The sequence below is a fragment of the Rhipicephalus microplus genome, chromosome 1, assembly GCF_043290135.1.
Source record: "Rhipicephalus microplus isolate Deutch F79 chromosome 1, USDA_Rmic, whole genome shotgun sequence".
NCBI lineage: Eukaryota > Metazoa > Arthropoda > Arachnida > Ixodida > Ixodidae > Rhipicephalus > Rhipicephalus microplus.
In genome coordinates this window covers 90,153,964-90,167,021 of record NC_134700.1, presented here as the reverse complement: position 1 = coordinate 90,167,021, position 13,058 = coordinate 90,153,964, and the positions used below count along the sequence as shown (strand labels likewise).

General features: G+C 45.9%; 1 protein-coding gene across 5 annotated transcripts in view; it reads left to right on the top strand.

Annotated features, from left to right (window-relative positions):
- The window catches only part of Mct1 (Monocarboxylate transporter 1), a 217,333-nt gene that overhangs the window by 128,893 nt on the left and 75,382 nt on the right, over positions 1 to 13,058 (top strand). For 2 of the 5 annotated variants that reach the window (XR_012889211.1, XM_037429724.2), the window contains exon 1: positions 10,729 to 10,972. The exons of 2 other annotated variants lie outside the window; for them this stretch is intronic. The gene's annotated coding sequence lies outside the window, so the exon portion shown is untranslated. Of the gene's footprint in view, positions 1 to 10,725; positions 10,973 to 13,058 lie in introns of those variants that run through there. One more of the 5 variants, XM_075884563.1, reaches the window with a different exon arrangement.

Here is a 13,058-nt window from a genome sequence, read left to right as displayed (position 1 = left end):
AACCAAGCAACAAAACTGTATAAGAAGGATCACGTAGGGCTATTGTTCAACATATTTGCAGAAAACTAATTCGCAGCTTGAATTATTGCAGTGAAAACTTTGGTTGCACAGACACTAACCATAATTGCCAGCTCAACAAGAGCTCGGCAGATCTAAGAGCCCGATATTCTTGTTTTCAACATAAAACGTGCGGCTAGCCCAGCTTCTCGAACACTGTCGAAAAAGCAAAGCTGATGCTCTTCTCGTCACCTACACCCTCACTTCTATTTGCACGTCTTCCAATGTGCGATCACACGTTCCATGGAGCTTCGTTCTCGCCCAATTTTCACAGCCCTTTTTTTCCTACCGAGTCTCACTCTCGCTACACCGCAAGAACCCATAGCCAGCGCTACGCCAAAAGATGGGGAAGCCTCGGCTAAGAACAGCTTTGATGTTAGGTATTAAATACATACAATAAGAAGGCGAAGATATAATGGAATAAGTTGCTTGGTTTTTATACGAAAGCGTGAAATGAATGTCGCAGCAGCATTGCCTTCAGCTATTTTTTGCTGCCTCAGATTCCTTAGCGTGCACATCAGTCTAACTCTTTCGGCCCTGGCGTCCTAAAAAACCGGCAGGAAGAAGTTTCGCTGCCAAATGTGACATAATGAAGTCAGAATTTGACAAAGGTGTCCGAACTATATTTACTACACCTGCGCAAGCCTATAGGTAGTAAGTTTTTCGTCGTCGTCTTTTTTGGAACTTTGCAAAGGGGAATGGCGGATTGCCATAAAGATGACACTCGCCACAACCAAATAAAAAATGACACGTCACTGGTTAACTATTGGATCAGTAGCTACCGTTTTTTTTCTTGTTGTTTCTGAGATGCTTATATTTACAAAATGTGTTTTCCCTAACACTAACGTATCGCTCACAGCAGTGGACAATCTTCATCTCCTAAATATGGGACACCAGGGCTCACTGATTGTCACACTTCCGAATGCGTTCAGGCTAATCTAGATGTGTAGCTCTTGTAAATTTTCCCGATTTGTTGTTATACTAGTCGAGAAACCTGCCCAAATCACATGGATAATATGTAAGGGGTGTCTAATATCGAGATGATACGTAATTAATTTTCATTCGTTAGACGAAATTCAATTGGTGCGTGATGGAGCTCGAAGAGGACGACAAATTGTAGTTCAATCAGCTTGCCCTTTCAAACATGGGCGGAATGCATTTTGGCGCTACAAAGCAGCATTAGAAAATTTTTCATGATGTTGATCTTCCGATGTAGACGGTGGCAATTTAAGTCCAATGAGAAGCTGTGTATCACAAGCGCAAAAACTTGCTATTGGGCAGTTTTGGCGCTTCAACCAATACGTGGTTGCTGTATGTTATTTTCACAACAATAACTTGGAATTACATGGTTAAATTAATAAATGTATTTAAATTCACCATATTTCACTTTACAATCACTAAGCCCTGGTGTCTTATATATAAAATATGGAACCACTTTTCTTGCATGCAGACGGGATGTTCAGAAAAAATATTTTTGCGGTCTTGAGGTTCTTGTAACCTCATATCAACGAGAAACAAAAAAAAAATATTTGTCGGTAAAAAACAATCAGGGCTGAAAGAGCGAAGTGCTTGTGCATACTGCACCCTTCGGGAATCGAACACGACTCCTCGGGCTTAGCAGTGTCACAGTGTAATGAGCCGTGTGAACTTATTCCCTACGCTACCACTGCTCACCCAAAACGAAGTCAGACAAGGAAGCCTTCGATTATATTGCCCAATGGGCTTGATTGTCCGATCCATTTTGTTTCATGTTTCGTTCATATGTACAGGGAAGCCGATGGTGTTAATTTTCTGATTTATTCATATGCAGTTGCAACGAGGACGTTCGGTTCAAGTATATGCCAGCGTGCGCTTTGGCTTCGCTGAAGAGCAGACTGGAAAGTACGGCAATTAACGATGGCAACTCTGTGAATACTTGCCCAGTAATGTGGATAAGGATATCAATACGTATATGATTATAATATATTGTACTGCTGGCATGCATGTTTTTGAAAGTGTGGTGATAGCCTGAATGAATCAACTAAATTGCGTAAACACTTTTGATTTCGGGGGCCGAATGTGCACTAGTAATGTCAAACAATGCAGGACGTCCGTGAATTTTCTTGAATTCTTATATTTTCGGAAGATAACTTGGAGTGTGCAAAATAACTTTAAATACTGAACGTGTATACAGTTGAATTGAAAATCGGGAGAGAAGATGAGTAAATGGTACACATTTATTAGTTCAATCCGTTTATTGATTGATCATTGATATTTGTACAGATGCGGTCAATAATCCCGAATAGCGTGAATTATTTTCTTTCTTCAGCTTAAGGATAAAAAGTGAATTGCAGTTATAAATGCTTCTACTCTAGCCGTGACCATCCAACTACTTGCTTGCCATTTGCTACACAGATTGTGTTTGGAAAGATTATTTATAGAAAACTGAAGTGAGCACTTTGTTCATAAGTGTGGCCTAGATTCGCATGCTTGCGCACTTCATAAACTTTTCCTTGACAAGTGAGCCAGTTCACATTAGGTGGAAGCTAGCATTATGTGGAATGACTAGTCAGCTCTGCAGAGAAAGGAAGAGCACGTTGCATATCTGAGGTGCAATTTTCTGAAGTTCTTTTTCATAACTACGTTTTCCCAGTGGTCAGTAGGTTTTGCTAATGATAATTCTTGCATCGTTGTTGGCTGAAATATTCTCTTATAGAAAACGTCTGCGCAAAAAGTTCTTGGGAATGCTAGTTGGAGGCATCGTGTGCAAAGCGCTTTTTCGTTAGCTAGGCTTTACAGTACAGTTCGCAGTTACTGCTACACTATAACATTTGAAGTCAAACTGAGAGTTGCCTTCCCTTAACAATAACATTCGCATGCTTGTGCTCACATTCGATACGTGGCATTGTTTCGGTAAAAGCCCAGAATATGTCAATTAAAGGAGCCATTGTGCTTGCTGAAGAATCTGTGAATCGATTCGTTATCTGCTTTTATGAATGCATGTATGATTATAGCTTTTCGATCACTGCAGAGGTTAGGTGGCTTCGCCGACCACATTAAGAGAGAGAGAGAGAGATATGAACATTTATTTTGGAAACGTTTCGAAGTAATGCCCGGTATCACCTTGAGATGGGAGTGTTCCTAGTCTAAGGTTCCCATGGCTTCGACTGTCCTAAGCACAAAAAAAAAAGGGGGGGGGGGGTATGTTTACGAACATATGTTTGGGGGCAAGTAAAAACAAAACGTAAGTGCTTATAAGTAGCCTCGAGTCCTTCATACGATGTACCCCACAGTAATATCAGTGCTACGTACATAACCATATTGTTCTATTTTTTTTTCGAGGTTGACAGGCACAATTTATTCAGCATTACTTTTCCCACACAGCTATCTGTCACAACTGACAATGTAAGAGGAGGATATTAGTTCCTCCCGCTTTTTGCGATGTAAATAACGTGATTTAGATGCGTAGCCTACAAAAGACAGTTCTGAGAAACCCCGTTACATGAAGCAAAGTGAGAAATACCATAACAAATTTCGTCACTATACTAAACAATAACAGCTGCAGGTACATACATACACGGTAAAAAAGGGGTATATACACCGGACAATTTTTGTATTGATGCCAGTGCATGAAACCCCAAAGGCTAATTCTGGCACTTTGATGCCACTGAACAACACGCGCACTGTTTTCTTTCTATTGTCCTGCAGTGCACAAGCGCTTGTGTCACTTCCTGCCAAATGAGGTTTTGTGCGTGAGTCGATGTATGTCGTAGCGCACAGGTGGTCACATGTATACGAAAGTACTGCTTGCACTCTCCGAAAGGGCAAGCTTTCGTAAAGTGACGAACTTTCCACACGGTCACTCCTCGGGTTACCTGCTTGCGTACATTGCCAGCTAAAACCCAATAGGGTCTTATGCAGGAGTGGGTCACATGTACACAACGGAACAACACAACACAAGCTCGACGTAATTCATAGTGTTCTTTAAGAAAAAAGCAAAATAACATGAAGTAACATTCTGCGAAGCAATGACAGTGGTAAAATATACAAAAATGAGTACAAACTCTACGGCAATCAGTACTCACATTCGTAGTACAAAATGGTGGAAAATTTAAATTATCGCCATTTATTTGAACAGAGCGCAGTGTAAACTGATAGCGAGCCAATGCATAACGTAACATGGCGCTTCAAACGTAGGGTCACCTGTGTAGTGGCAGTTCTGGTCGCCTGCAGAAAATAATCAATGTTAGAGCATTTTGAAGCCCCAGAAGATAAGGGTCTCACTTATTAATTGTCCCAGGTATGAAAGAGTGCATAAAAGTATTTTTACCGCTCGTCAGGTTTTATTGACATCCTAAGCATTTCATTACTCAGCTGACTCACGCTAAGAGAAAGCGTCCCTTTGTTTGAACGCAGCAACGGTTTATGGACGTACTAAAATAAAGCAAAGTTGTAAGACCAAAGAAAATATGGTTGTGCTATAAGAAATAATGGTAGTCTGCGTGATAAGAGGCTAAATCGGCAAATAAAAAGAACATCATAACTGAACACTCGTGGCAAGGGTATGTTGAAGCTTTCGCAACATGACGTCATAACGTTTGGTAGCGCCTCTTCGGTATTCTTCCATTGAAACTGGATGATGAAAACAAATGTTTCAGGAAGGCATTCATTGGACAGCCGTTCAGGAGTCGGGTGTAAACATACAGATGTAATGAAGCACACCAATACGTTGTTCTTTACCGCATGGCTAAGCGGCCAGAGAGCTGTACGTGACAGGAGAAAACATCCAAGTGACAAGAAGAAAATGAGAAAGGAACGAGTGTAAAAAAATGACTGGAGTACGAATGGAAGGATGCTTCTTTAGCGGCAACCGTAAGAGTACACGCCAGGCAAGCTTCTATCGCCGGCATATATTTATGTACTTCAAAGGCAGCCGGGAATAAGAATGAAGGCTGCACCACTGTTGATGCAGCAATCGAGATGTCTATCAAGTTAAGCTATCTTGCCTCGTGTGAAAGATAGAGGGGTGAACACTTGGCGCACTGTCTGATGCAAAATAAAAGAAAAAATAACGCGTCTCTGCGAAGAGAATCATGAGGAGCGGGCGAAGCTCAGGGTATCGTATGGTTGAGTAACAGTACGTTTTCGAGCCTTACACTATGTAATTTAAATCAACTGACATGAAGCACCATGAAGTTTCATGAAGAGTCGATGACAAAGCAAGGTCCTTAGGTCCACAATGTATACGTTGAAGGCACCGACGAGTATGAATAATTCGAGCTTGTAGGCATTTTATACTGTTGTGTCACAATCCTGCAACCTCTTCTCTCCCCTTCATCCCTTCCCAGTGCGGGTGGCAAACCGGATGTGCGTCTGGTTAACCTCCCTGCCTTTTCTTGCATCTTTATTTCTCTCTATCTCTCTATCTGAATATTATTAGTCAATTGTTGAACCTTTTCTTGTCATGCGCTTTGATGGACGAGTGCTTAAAATGTCACTGTTTTTATGGAGGGAAGGGCGCTTTTATGCTGTTTTTGTTACCCTTTTGTTAACCTTTTACATTGTGCATTGCCATGACACCATGGATGGAGAGGATCCGGTGCTAAGGTGACTCACCCCTGAGGAAAAGGGTAATTAGCAGAGCGTAATCTCTTCTTTACGGTTTAACCATTCGGTTTGTTTCCAAGGGTGTGAGATATCTATACCAGCCTCGATCGTAGTGGTTAAAAAAGTTGTGCTGCCTGCTTGATTTGAATTTTTCGGAACAGAATGAAACTTGTAGATACGCATAACATGCCACGAGTGCACGCTGCTGGGAAAGACTGCGGATAATTTCGCTCTTCTGGGAACCTTTAACGATCGTGACGTTGCACAGTATAGACCTTTCGCAGTTTGCATTCATTCAAACGGCAATTTCCACGATCAGCGCGAAATAGCAAGCTCAGTATAGCAGTACCTTGTGTTACTCAATTATTCCGGATGATTATAAACTTAATTTTGGGGTTTTGTGTGCCCAACAACAATATTACCACAAAGTGGCCTATTCGGGGGACTCCGAACTAATGCTTACTCTCTGTGGTTACCTCACGCGAACCATGATGCAAGAATGCTAGTGCCTTATGTGTTACCCCCACTGAAATACAGCCGCCGACACATGAAATCGAACAATTGTCTTCAAACTGCCACGGGGGGGGGGGGGGTTTCTCCTAAGTTTTGATTTATTCTAAATTAGAATCTGGCACGAGGAGCCCGTCCTTCGCGTCGAAGTGGCCGATTTGTTCCATGCATTTTCACGCTCTCCGATCGCGCTCATTTTTTGTTCTAGGTCGAACCACAGGGCTGCTGCCCAAATTCGCGGGGCAGAAATCAGACTTCAACGCGACCTGATCACTCAGCTGGACGTTCGCTCTGCTAAAGACTGTATATACAGCTAGTAGTGAAACCGCCAGGCCTGCGCGGAATGCACAGCACAGTCACGGCGAAAACGGAAAGACAGGCATTTCAGAGCCTTTTTAAACGTTATTTGAGTACATGCTAACACTTGCACAGTACCCACTACGCCATTAATCATAATTCTAAGTAGTATGGAAGCATTAGCTATGCCATTTTCCGTCAGTCTTTGGAGAAGCGTGGTACCTGCTACACACTTGCAAAACTTCGTGCTCTTTTTGATGTGGTGCTTAACCGTCAGTCTTTGGAGAAGCGTGGTACCTGCTACACATTTGCAAAGCTTCGTGCTCTTTTTGATGGGGTGCTTAACGACGGTGAAGAATTATGCCTGAAACTTTTGTAATGATTGGAGTATTCGATGAACCACTCTTTATGCAATTCGTATTGTGTGGCGCCTGGTTGCCCTTTTGCTGTCCTAAAACGGTTTACTCGTAATGACGTGGTTCTTTCCCGACATCAAGCCCGACACGAATGTGCATCAGTTCAGTAGGCTGCTGCTGCGCATTCGCAGTCTACATTGCAGATGGCACTGCACAAAGAGTACACGCCCGCAGACGACGCCGTATTCTGTGCACTTTTATCGCTCTTTTTCGAGCCTGCAGTGTCGTTGCTGCGCGAGTAATTAGGCTCGGCGCAGTACCTGCCGGAGCCACCCGCCATTAAAGCTATACCTTATTTACTCTTGATTACACGCCAAGTTGAGCTACGTTCTTTCAAGATGTGACTCCACCTCACCGCAGTCTTGCGCTGATAGTCTCGTCGAATGATGATAATTTGCGCCGAAAGCCGACGTCAGCAAAAAGAAAGGGTGGGGAATCACAGTAGCCATCTTCTGTCGCGATGACTTTAGGGGTTCCTCCTCTTCTGTCTGCGCCGCGTCTTCTCCCGGGCCTCCTTTGTTCTCTCATTAACGCTCGCTGCGAGCAAGCCAGCCAGTCTGACTTTGAAGTAGCGGACCCGAACGTCGTCTTGGCGCTCCACCAACGTTGGGTTGTGACGAAAAAGTTTCATTTCTTCTTGCCTTCTTTTTTTTGAATGCCTTGCGTTAGAATCTACGATGCGTTGCGCCAGCCGTTGTCGGCTCTACGATGCCAGAAACCCCCTCCTGCCTTGCGCACAGCGGTGACGCGTTTCATGACGCGGGTGTTCCTTCTGGGCCCCGGTTCTTTTTTCTCTCTCGGGCAAATGATGCGCGGCCTCCTTTTGATACTCGTTCGTTACGGCGTCGCCCTGTGGGTGCCTTCGGACACGTGCGTCGTAGCGGTTCCGCATGTGCGGCGTGGTGTCGTGCGATAGACACGAGGCTTGGCGGCGTGTACGTCACATGCGAGCCTGACAGAGCGGCTCGCGCTATAGGGGCGGGCGCATGGTCATAATTTTACTCATAGGCTTCCCCTAGTCACAATTCGATGAGTTCGTGATTAATTGTTCACAATGTCGTGCAGGTTGGCTGTAATTAATTACAGTCGTTCACTCGCCAGTCATCGATGACCACCTGCTCGATGACTGGTTAAGGTAAGCCTTCTTTGTCGCAGCGAAAACAAACAGTCTGCAAACTCAGTTTTGCACCTCTTTCATTTCAGTTACTAACTGTTTACTGACGTAGGTAGTAAACATGTCGCAAAAATTTTGTAACGGTTGCAGCTAGTAACTGTTTACTAACGTAGGTAGTAAACAGGTAGCAAAAAGGGTAGTAATCGTCCAAGAAAGGTAGTAACCGCTGCAGTTACTACCTTTTTGCTTGCAGTTGCTATTTTTCCACAAACTTTTTTTAAAGAGTGTACGAGCTATGATGTTCGGGCTATTCGAGAGATCAGTTGATGATGTTTCTCTCGAAGATGAAGGCGGCGATGATCTTCGCTCGACATCACTGTTTGTGTGTCATTCTTCCGAGCCACCATCGAGCGAAGCAGAGTGCGACCCTAATACGTATCCGAGCAGCTTTCTTTGGTGCGCTGGGAAGTGTGTAACAGTGGGCTGGCTTGCGAATACTGCTTGAATTTGGCCTTCCCTATTTGTCTTTAATGCATGGTACATATATCGTCCTCTATCACGTCTTCCTAATGGCAAATACGTCGTGCAATAAATGAGTGTTTGCCGAAATGACGCCCAACATAAATGTGAGTTCCAGCATTGCACGCACAGAGCGTATGCGCGTCCTATTCGCATGCCGCCATTTTTTATACAGGAAAGCCCGGAATGTGTAGCTGTGGTTATGTTCGGTGAACTCACCGTGACCCCGCACATTTACGTGAGCCTTGCTTTACCTTATGAGACAGATACGTGTGCAGGCGATGCTTGAGCAAAGGAGTGCATGCAGGGTCGAGGCAGAGTGAACCCGGAACGGGCAAGCAATCCGCAGCGTCGAACGTTTGGTGCGCAGCAAGAGAAGTGGCCGCTACGCTCGCAGTGCCAATGAGCCTCCTCGAGGCGAACAAGCCGTGCAGTGTTGCGGAAAACCTCGGGGAAAAGCAGTGCCTTCCGCAGAACTTTTTGCGAGTGTGTTCATCCTCACGATGGGGGGGGGGGGGGGGGGCACATTTAGCACTAGCAGTCTCCCTTTCAGGGCTGTGGCATGGCAAGCGAGATAGGTTCATCACGTCTAACACCCGAAATTTAACGGCAATCCTGACGGCCACCAGTAAAGTTAACCGACCTATGTAGCTTATTGCTGCTGCATAGAAAAAGCTCTGAAATTCCAGGGGGGGGGGGGGCACCCTAGCTTTTTTTGCATCCCCCTCCGGATACCTATGTGGAAAAAGCACTCCCCCGCCAAGTAGTCGAATACGCCATATTGTTCTAAGCAGTGGGAAATTGCTGTGGCATGGGGGGGGGGGGGGGTAGAAAAAGTGACGCTGATTTTATACTGATAAAGGTATTTAACAAAGCTCCAGTTTTGTTAAGCCACTATTGGGGCAGCAGTTAGTTACTCATAATACGTAACTTTTTGAAATAGTTTTGAACACCTCAATCGTCGTCGGCGCACTCGATGTTCCAGGCACTTAGTTCAGTCCTTGGATCTTCGGAATACAATAGAAATAATGGACAACAAATAAATAAACAGAGTCCGACAAGATACTGTGAAAATCCATTTTATCACTGTTTGGCAAGTAGCGCCCGTTCTCTCTAGATCTTGTACACTGCAGCATTTCCAAAAGTAAGATCAGCATCTTCCTTTTATTTTAAGAGGCTAATTTGATAAAAAGCAAATCCACAGATTTTTTTACCCAGTTCTATGTGCTCAGTTAGCTTAATAGTTGCGCACTTATCTGTACGCGCGTGACATGGTGATTTTGACGGAAAAGCCAGGCATTGCTTTAGAGGAGACCTTCTGCTAAACATGCAGTTCTTGTTCACTTTTTTATGAAAGCCACGTTAGAGTTATTGTATATATGCTAACTAATGGAGTCGCATACAGCGACTCTCACGTTACTGATGTGCACCCTCTTAAATGTGAAGCCACGCTTTAGTGTAGAGTGCATGCAATATAGGCGTTCAAACATCTCGCACAAGTGGACAAAACGCTTGCTCTGTCGCTCGACTCATTGGGCATTGCCAGTGTATTGGCCCACACTATCCTAACGATACGCAACTGTACTCGGAGCCAGTACTATTCGAAACACTTCCAAGCTCTAGCGTGGACACCTTGCTGTGGAAGGCATTGGGGCACACCGTATAGGATTCAGACGTCGCTGGCCGGTAGCAACGGTGCGGTCACTAAACGCAACGACACCATCCTCAGCTCGGTGTGCGAAGGGCGCTCGTTTGCCGAAGTTGCCCCAGAGGCGGCCATGATGGAGGCCGGTGCAGCCGAGGCCACTGTGGCCTAAACGTACGCGTTCCATTTCGTGAAGCAAGGATCAAAACTGACGATAGCCAAGAGTGGCGTTGGCAAAAGCAGAAACTTTGTGAAATACAAGAAGAAAAGTAAAGTAGAGGGAGAGAGAAAAGAGAGAGTGCACGGTGAACGAGTTGCGTTAGCGTTTTTCCTTGAACGCGGGCACGCTCTTCATCTAGCGAGGGTCCAAAGTGTGCATAGAAACGAACTCGCGAAGGGCGAGGATCGCGGGAGAGGAGGCTGAGCCGCTGGCCGGGCTCCAAACAGCTGTTTACCCGTGGCCCTGCTGGCGCTCGAACAGCTGAGGGAGTCGCGCGACCCGCGGCTTGCGTCACGCCGCCGGCAGTAAGTTGCGCGCGTCTCTTTACTTCCTATGATTCTTTCGTGCCTTCCCGCTCTAATGGCCGCCGGGGAGAAGGAGGCGGGGGTATAGCAGCGAGAGAAGAGCACCGCTGACGAAGAGAGGGGACAGTAGTGCATCGGCAGAGCACTGCGCGCCAAAGGGCAGCGGTGAGTGCTCACTCATCGTTCTCGGAGCCGCGGTCAGTGCGTTTGTGGCGTGACAGTAGATCCCCGTCGGGACGTTGTTGCTCGTCACCCTGGCCCCGTGTGAGAAGCGATCGGAGTGCTCGAGGACGCACCGTCAAGGTAGGCCCAAGTCCCCAACGCTCTCTTCCGGTCGCGGTCGCTCTCACGCACGTGGGTCGGACGGCCGCTCTCCACGCGTCAACGCGTGTCAACGCGTGTCTTGGGCAACGGGTACATCTCCTGCGAATGTCCACAACGTGCGCGTAATTGTATAGCGGCCACTGAGCAGAATGTATATGAAAAGTGTCGGAGGAACGTATTCGGGCTGGTCCGGACCTGTCTGTTTTTGTGCGTCGTCATGTGTGTCTGTTTTAGGCCCACGCTAGCTACTTCAGGCAGGTTGCTGTGATTCACTGAAACATTGCGCAATTGTTAGGCGATGCCATTGCACGAAAGCAATGGTCACCATGTTCTCGCAGGGTGTTAATTCTGCTCTGCCGCCGACTTGCTGAGCCTCCATCATTGTGAACGCGAAGCGTGGACCGCGCTGTCTGCTAGTTTGCACTTAGTAGTATAACCCCATGGTGTGGATTACAGGTATGTGCCTTCTGCCGTACACTTGCGCATCGAGGGGGACGTGGGCCATGGATGCATAATAGTGATATCATCTCCAGGGTCGCCAAATCACCTTATATCTTTACTGATAGTTGCCCTGTGATTGTTCAGTGAGCGGAATCTTTGAGACAAATATTTCTTTTCTTTTTTTACTATGGCGGCCGATAATTTGTAGGATTGCATTCCAAAATTGTTTGGTTTTCTCGTTTTCTATCGAAAAAGCGTGGACTTAAAGCAGGCCATTGTGGGCTGCTCGTCATAGCTCTTTCTCAATTTTGCACACGTTTCGAAGCTTGCGTTCTTTCGAACTCGTCCAGGGAGGGCTACGGGGAATGCAGGGGCGCTGATGTGAAACACGGCGCCCTAAATTAATAACCCTAAGCACTCGGGACCCTTCAGTCATTCGCGTAATGAAATGTATCTGAGTTTGTGGATGTTGCCTGTTTGGAGAGAAAAAGAAATACTTCCTAATTTTATTTTCGCAGGCTGAAAACTTCTAAGCTCTTGAGAAGCGTATCGTGCAGCTCCCAGTTCTCCTCCGCTATGCAGTGTTTTTTTTTACAGACGAGCAAAAGAGCCGAATTCACTCGCTTGTCTAACGGCAGGTATTCAAAAGACGTTATTTGTGGAGCCATGAATCAAATCATCTCGGCGTGGGGTGTATTTCCTCACCCCTGTTTCTTTCAACATGTCGTTGATTTATAGTTTGGCGTCGTTATTTGGAAACCACGACGTTTGGCGGTTCCTCGTGGAAGCGACGCTGTTCAAAGAAAGGACACCGGCAGCGTCAGCCATGTTTATCTTTTGGCGCCGGTTCTCGTTTGCTTACGAGCTTTTCAACAGTTTCCTACTGGCCATCCTTCACGACGAGACTTGCCGTGTGAAGCCTTAAGCAAATTGCGCGGTATTTTTGCGCGCAAATGGCTCTCACTGGCTTTTCCAGCGGATTTGACAAAATTTGAACGAAAGCGTCGCAAGCGTACTTCAATATATTCTTGTCTCGCTTGCGAAACGATCCAGCGTGTCATATACGCAGCGATTGAGTTTATGCTGCCTAAAATAAAAAAAAATGAAAATATCACAAATGAACACTACTAACACCAATAGGCGCGCACACACGAGCAGGGGGGGAGGGGCAGGGGGGCGCCAAGCCAGCCCCATACATTGGCATAGAAGGTAAGGGGGTAATAGGGAGGGGTGCAAAGCCACCCTCATACACTGACATAATAAGGAGGAGAGGCTCTACGACGAACCTTCCCCCTGCCCTCCTGAAGAAGAACCCTGTGCACGCTTATGCTAACAGCTCTCGCCGGGAGGCGCCCCGACCTCGGACTCTCCTGACCATGTCCTCCATCTTTGCTATCTATTCGGTCTTTTTTCTGTCGCTCCTGTGCGGCAAGTGCTCTCTCTTTTTCATGTCTCTACAAAGACCGTCTGTTTCAACTATTCTTTTTATTCGCTTCCCCCCTCCCCAACAAAAAGTTTAGTCATGTCGTCATTATCGGCTGACAGTAATTACCTCGTTTTCCGTTTTCCTTCAAGAAAACGAAAAAAAAAAGGTAATATCTTTAATGATACCTCTGCCCCAGTA